The following is an 8,115-nucleotide window of genomic DNA, read 5'->3' on the forward strand; positions in this document are numbered from 1 at the left end:
AATGCAGTGAGCCCTGCTCCCACTGAGCACACTGATGGAACACTCCAGGTCAACCACACAGAGGACACCAGCCTGAGAAAGACAACACCATCGACCGGCATAACCACACACTCAGTGTGCCTGAGCAAACTGAATGTGAGCTTCCAGAACTATTACCACCTAGTCCAGAATTGGCATTTGAATCTCACCTTTCTACAAGAAAACAGTGGGCAGGGTGGGGGGGCAGGAGACGTGATGGGCTAAGCACCAACTGCAACAGTTTAATCCATGCCTCACCATGTGTAACTAGTTATGTTATGTTTAATTAGTATGTTATAAAATGGTCTGTGCAGTTACCGTTCGTGCACACTGTTACATCTCATGCCACTGGTTGTCCCAACAAATGGGGAAGATGTAGGCCAAGTGGTCACGTGATAACATAGCTACAAAAAGGTCATGTGTTGGCAGCGTGGGAGTTCACCCCAGGAGTGCAGGCAGAGCACAAGCATGAAGTTGCTGCTCAACATTATCGTTTATTACCAGTCATTGTTGACAATGTTTCAGGGACCCAACACATTTACAGAACGTTTAACATGGCAGCACAGTGGTTAGCACTGCTGCCTCACAGTGCCAGGGACCAGGGTTAAATTCCTGGTTTGGGTCACTGTCTGTCTGGAGTCTTCCTGTCTCTGCGTCGGTTTTCTCCGGGTGCTCCGGTTTCCTCCAGCAGTCCGAAAGACGTGCTGGTTAGGTGCATTGGTCAAAATTATGTTAAAGACGGTGTACAAGAGCAAACTTTGACAAAGGGTCATCTGGACTCGAAGCGTCAGCTCTTTTCTCTCCTTACAGATGCTGCCAGACCCGCTGAGATTTTCCAGCATTTTCTCTTTTGGTTTCAGATTCTGGCATCCGCAGTAATTTGCTTTTGTGCAAGAGCAAACTGTTCTTTTTCATTAAAAAGAAATCAGAACCACACTGTGAGATACTAATGCGCAAACATGTGATGAGTTCTTTTAAAATTCTTCCTTGCTGTTTTAAATGGATGATTGCTTCTGGTAAAATAGACAATAAAGACCTTTCAGACAAGAATTTGACACTGGTATCCGTGGAGTCATTTGAGGGCTTTTGCAATTAGCAAACAAAAACAGGATTTCAAACTGACTTCTCAATATAATGTTCATTGAAGTTGCTTTATTTTAATTGTTCATTTTAAATTTTTATCTGTGCTACTTTCCTGAATAAAAGACTATCTGTATGGAATGAATAGATCCTTCACTGCTCAACCAAAGCAGCTTCTTTGAGGTAAACATAGGGTTTATAACAAGACAGATGAAGATGAAAGGGTTCTTTACAAATCAGTACACTAACTAAATCATTCCGTAAACCAATGATCACATTACACAGTCTCTACTGTACTGTAACTGACCATTAAATCCATCAGGAATCTGTCTCTGCTTCCATAATCAGTGTTAGAGTCCTGCTGTCATCTTATGCGGTTACCAAGGAGATTTAACTGTCAAGTTTATCTGAACGCACAGATGCTCAACGGAAAACTAAGAAGCAAAGAACGGTAGCGACTAGGAGAAAGTCAGATCATTGCATCAGTACTAAGGGCCAAGATTGAACCTAATTGGAGCACCAAATGCCATGGAAACAGCCTTAGTAATTAAAGAAGTAACAGATCTGGATGGGTGCAGGAAGATATTTCCATTAGCCTGCACACAAAGGTTGCCATGGACGGACTGCGGTGTGGAAGGAAAGCTCACTTATCTGCAGAGGTTATAAAATAAGCTCTCAGGCTGTGGTATATATTCACTGCTGAGAAATAGAATGTTCCAGAATGGCAGCTTCCCATCCAAATATCAGGGACATTTCGTAAAAATGTCTTGAAATTCAAGCTGAAAGAAAAGCCTGTGTGAATGTAACCTACCTGGAGCCCTACCAAGAGGAACCTGGAGATGAAAATAATTGTGAATTGCCTGGTGTACTTTGCATTAGAAGCAGGCTTCTCGGAAAGTAATTTCAATTGTGTAAGGTGATTCACTCCAGGAAGTGGTTCCATGGGTGTCAGGAATTCACTGGTATCTTACTCAAATTATCATTCTGCAAGTTTGGATCTAGATAGTCAGATCTAGTGATTCTGATCAGCATTATTTTAACCATGGTAGTAAACCATTTAAAATAAAAATAAGGGGCTGCTGGCAGGGTTCAAATAATTTGTTTCGACTTAGTTCCTCCTGTCCCATGTTGGACAATAGACAAAAAGACCCTGCCACCAGCCCCACTCAATCCATCTCAATCTCTGACTCTCCAGCCCAGGTGGTTTTGCCAGGTCTTTGTCCAGTCCTGTCTCCTTCTTCTGTCTGTTGGTGTCCATTCTACTGCCACTCTGGCAAAGTGCACATGCAGGAAGGTGAAAATAACACTGTGTTGAAAATCTAGACTTAAATTTTGGCAAGATATTCAACGTGTAAAATGTGACAATCAACTCTAACTGAACATCGTCTGATGCCCTTTTCACCAGGTGGATGAGGAAAGGAAAGTGTGCTAATTCCCTCCCCACCCTTGACCCTGCAGTAACCAAATATGGGGTCAGATTCTCCGACCTCAGCTGCGGCTGGGATTTTCCAGTCCTGCTGCAGTGAATGGATTTTTGGCTGAGCGCCAAGTTCTCAGGCTGAGGACTCAACCTGGATTCTTCCTGTTTTATGCAACACCAATCACCAAAAAGTCCTTTGCAGGTTGGGACTGAAAAGTGATACATTACTCATTTTGTTATAAGACCATAAGACATAGGAGCAGAATTAGGCCACTCGGCCCATCAAGTCTGCTTCGCCATTCAATCATGGCTGATATTTTTCTCATCCCCATTCTCCTGCCTTTTCCCCATAACCTCTGATCCCCTTATTAATCAAGAACCTATCTATCTCTGTCTTAAAGACACTCAATGACCTGGCCTCCACAGCCTTCTGCGGCAAAGAGTTCCACAGATTCATCATTCTCTGGCTGAAGAAATTCCTCCTCATCTCTGTTTTAAAGGATCGTCCCTTTAGCCTGAGGTTGTGCCCTCTGGTTCTAGTTTTTCCTACTATGAAAATGATGATGTTAGTAATTTCATAAAATCCCCTCCTCCAATACCATTAATACCAATTATGAGTGCAGGAACAAAATAAGAATTCCACTAAAGGTTCGGAATTCTGACCCAGGTAAATATAATTGACAATTACTTTAATTGTTTGTACTTATTCCACACAATTTGTGGATAACTAAATTCCTACTCTCAGTTTTTCCAATTTTTTCTCTGAATGGGAAAATTCTATCTTGATAATAGATAATCTTGATAATTGATGTAGACAGGGGCATGTTCTCCTTTATGTTTCCTGAAGTCGATGACAATCTCCTTCGTTTTGTTGACATTGAGGGAGAGATTATTGTTGCCGCACCAGTTCACCAGATTCTCTATCTTATTCCTGTACTCTTAACCACAGCGTTGGCGTGGAGGGACCAGGACAGGTTGTTGGTGATCTGTTAGTGGCTTCCTCCAGTCTTGAGTTGCACACCAGACATTCTCTCTTCCACCTTCTTCCTTCAGGAAAAAGATACAAAAGTTTGGAGGTCACGTACCAACCGACTCAAGAACAAGCTTCTTCCCTGCTGCTGTCAGACTTTTGAATGGACGTACCTTGCATTAAGTTGATCTTTTCTATACCCTAGCTATGACTGGAACACTACATTCTGCACTCTCTCATTTCCTTCTCTTTGAATGGTATGTTTTGTCTGTATAGCACGCAAGAAACAATACTTTTCACAGTATGCTATTATATAAGACAATAATAAATCAAATCAAATCAAAAGAAAGCCCATCCACACCTCTATTTTCTCAGAAGGCTAAGGAAACTCAGCATGTCTGCTACAGATCTCATCAATTTTTACAGATGCACCATAAAAAGCATCCTTTCCAATGCATCACAGTTTGGTGTGGTTACTGCTGTGTCCAAGACTGCAAGAAACTACAAAGAGATGTGAACACAGCCCAGTCCATCACGCAAACCAGCCTCCCATCCATCGACTCTGTCTACACTTCCCACTGCCTCAGAAAAGCAGCCAGCATAATCAAGGACCCCAAGCACCTCGGACATTTCCTCTTCCGTCGTGAAAAAGGTACAAAAGTCTGAAGTCACATCCCAACCGACTCAAGAACAGCTTCTTCCCTGCTGTCATCAGACATTTGAATGGACCTACCTTATATTAAGTTGATCTTTCTCTACACTATGGCTGTAACATTGCATTCTGCAACTCTCCTTTCCCTCTTTTCTATGTATTCTATGAACAGTAATTTTGTGTAGCGCGCAAGAAACAATACTCTTCACTGTATACCAATACATGTGACAATAATAAATCAAATCAAAGACCTCTCCTGTAATACCAATGCAGTCCACTAGATGGAAGGAATGTTCCACTGTTTTGGGAACACTCACTGTTCCTTTGTTCTCTTCATGAACCAAGAAAAATCATCTTCACCCTCAAAATACACGAAGCAAAAAATAAATTCCTGATCATTGCAGTGGAGATTTTGTTTCCCTTTGCCCACTCTTGATTTTAAGGACCATAGATAGTTTCAGAGATGTTTGTTTCATTGAGCATAAAATGTCCACATTTCAAGGTACTTGTCGTTCGATATCTATGTTCTTTTAGCAGCAACGTCAGAAAGACTGATTTATGTGTATTTCCCAAGAGAGGTGCATTTATGTGGCTAAAAATAAGAGTTAAAACATTTTGGCTGACAGAAAATTCTCTCCGTCTGTGTACTCAGAAACAAATTGAATTGTGAGGTGCAGGGTAAGTGATTGCCGCTTCTTTCATGAGGAATTAAAACAAAATTCTCCACCATCTCAGAACAAACTTTCTATTCCATGGTGGTACTAATACTGAACAAGTCAAAGAAAATCAGGGCGAAGTCCATATCACGAGATTCCCATCCATTCGGATAGAATCATAGAATCCCTACAGTGCAAATGGAGGCCATTCGGCCCATCGCACCTGCACCAATCCCACCCAGGCCATATCCCCGTAACCTCATGTATTTACCCTATTAATCCCACTGATACTAAGGGACAATTTAGCATGGCCAATCAGCCTAACTCTCACATCTTTTGAAGCGTGGGAGGAAACCGGAGCACCCGGAGGAAACCCACACAGACACAGGGAGAACGTGCAGACTCCGCACAGACAGTGACCCAAGCCGGGAATCGAACCCAGGCCCATGGCGCTGTGAGACAGCAGTGCTAACCACTGTGCCACCGTGCCATGCTTATTTTTTTTGCTTTATAAAGTTAAAGTTTATTCATTGGTCGCAAGTAAGGCTTACATTAACACTGCAACGAAGTTACTGTGAAATTCTCCTAGTCGCCACACCCCGGCGCCTGTTCGGGTCAATGCGCCTAATCAGCACGTCTTTCAGAATGTGGGAGGAAACCAGAGCACCCGGAGGAAACCCATGCAGACACGGGGAGAATGTGCAGACTCCACACAGACAGTGACCCAAGCCAGGAATCGAACCCGGGTCCCTGACGCTGTGAGGCAGCAGTGCTAACCACTGTGCCACCGTGCCATGCTGATCGACTTGCCTTTCAGGGTGGCTTGAAGTGCTCTCTCTTAACATGTGAAAATTTACATATTCAAATGCTTGGCATTATCACGATGTGGAAAGCAAATGTAGTCTCCGGATTTCCTGTGGGGAACTCAGTTCATCCACATGAAAGGAGTGGTAGTCGTCAAACAGGCAGGAAATAATGGTTTAATGAGGTGGAAGTAAGTTGTGTTTGGCACATGATTGGTTCCAAAAGTGGGCTTTAATGGGCACTCTGAGAACTGAACTGCTGAGAGCTTTTTTCTTGCATTTCTGTTTGTGTATAGATACATTCCCTTTGGAATTCATTTTCTTGTTATTTGAAGGAAGTGAATGAGGGTGAGAAGAGGGAAGGAAAGCTGGACATGAATTCTCCGTAAGAGTTTTAACAACACCAGGTTAAAGTCCAACAGGTTTATTTGGTAGCAAATGCCATTAGCTTTCGGAGCCCTGCTCCTTCATCAGATGGAGTGGATATCTGCGCACAAACAAGGCACACAGAGACACCGTCGTCCAGTACTTCCCCGGAGCGGAGAAGCTACGGCATCTCCTCTGGAGCCTTCAACATGTCACTGATGAAGACGAACATCTCGCCAAGGCCACCCCCACACCCCCACTTCTTGCCTTCAAACAACCGCACAACCTCAAACAAACCATTGTCCACAGCAAACTACCCAGCCTTCAGGAGAACAGTGACCACGACACCACACAACCCTGCCACAGCAATCTCTGCAAGACGTGCAGGATCATCGACACGGATGCCATCGTCTCACGTGAGAACACCATCTACCAGGTACACGGTACCTACTCTTGCAACTCGGCCAATGTTGTCTACCTGATACGCTGCAGGAAAGGATGTCCCGAGGCATGGTACATTGGGGAAACCATGCAGACGCTACAACAACGGATGAATGAACACCGCTCGACAATCAACAGGCAAGACTGTTCTCTTCCTGTGGGGGAGCACTTCAGCGGTCACGGGCATTCAGCCTCTGACCTTCGGGTAAGCGTTCTCCAAGGCAGCCTTCATGACACACGACGGCGCAGAGTCGCTGAGCAGAAACTGATAGCCAAGTTCCGCACACATGAGGACGGCCTCAACCGGGATATTGGGTTCATGTCACACTATTTGTAACCCCCACAGCTTGCCTGGACCTCACTGGACCTCACAGGACAGTCTCACTGGCTGTCCTGTCAGGAGACAATAGACATCTCTTTAACCTGTCTTGATGCTCTCTCCACTCACATTGTTTGTATCTTAAAGACTTGATTAGCTGTAAGTATTCGGATTCCAACCATTATTCTGTAAATTGAGTTTGTGTCTTTATATGCCCTGTTTGTGAACAGAATTCCCACTCACCTGAAGGCTTAAGGCTCCGAAAGCTTGTGTGGCTTTTGCTACCAAATAAACCTGTTGGACTTTAACCTGGTGTTGTTAAACTTCTTACTGTCCTGTCTGGAGACAATACACATTTCTTTAACCTGTGCCTAATGCTCCCTCCACTCACATTGTCTGTATCTTTAAGACTTGATTCGCATTCTAATCAGTATTCTGTAACTTGATTTTGTGTCTCTGTGCCCTGTTTGAGAGCAGATTTCCACTCCATCTGACGAAGGAGCAGCGCTCCGAAAGCTAATGGCATTTGCTACCAAATAAACCTGTGGGACTTTAACCTGGTGTTGTTAAAACTCTTACTGTGTTTACCCCAGTCCAATGCCGGCATCTCCACATCATGAATTCTCCAGCAGCAGCCTCTGCCCGTACCCACCTTTAGCTGCCTAGCCTGGTCTACAATCCCAGGCCCACATTCCGAGGGCTAGACAAGGAAACCTCAGCTTGTGTTTCACGAGGGAGGGAGTTATTTCTATTGAAGCTGATGGTCTTTAACACAGCCATGAATCTAGCAGCACCAGTGAACCAGAATTCTGAATGCGTTCCAGGATATATCAAAGCGTCAGTTGATACATGTGGCACCGATCCCTTGTTACGTCACTGGCAGCAGAACAAAAAGGCCCTGCAATTGTTCTAGGCTATTATTCATGGCACACACACAGTCCTCCTTGTATTTACACACAATAGCCCCATACATAGCACCTTTGTCGGAGCATTGGTAACAAAGTTTAATACTGAGAGACACAGGGAGATAATAAGACAGATGACAAAATAGTTTGTCAAAGAGACTCGGTGGTGCAGTGGTTAGCACTGTTGCCTCACAGCACCAGGGACCCGGGTTCAATTCTGGCCTCAGGTCACTGTCTGTGTGGAGTTTGCACATTCTCCCCATGGGTTTCCTCCGGGTGCTGCAGTTACCTCCCAACCGTCCAAATGTGTGTGGGTTAGGTTGATTGGCCATGTTAAACTAACTCTAGTATCAGGGAGATTAGTAGGGTAAATATGTGGAGTTACAGTACGTGGGTGGGATTGTGGTTGGTGCAGACTCAATGGGCTGAATAGCCTCCTTCTGCACTGTAGGGATTCTATGATTCTATGAAATAGAGAGAGGTGA

The sequence above is a fragment of the Mustelus asterias genome, chromosome 4 (genome assembly GCF_964213995.1).
Source record: "Mustelus asterias chromosome 4, sMusAst1.hap1.1, whole genome shotgun sequence".
Lineage (NCBI taxonomy): Eukaryota > Metazoa > Chordata > Chondrichthyes > Carcharhiniformes > Triakidae > Mustelus > Mustelus asterias.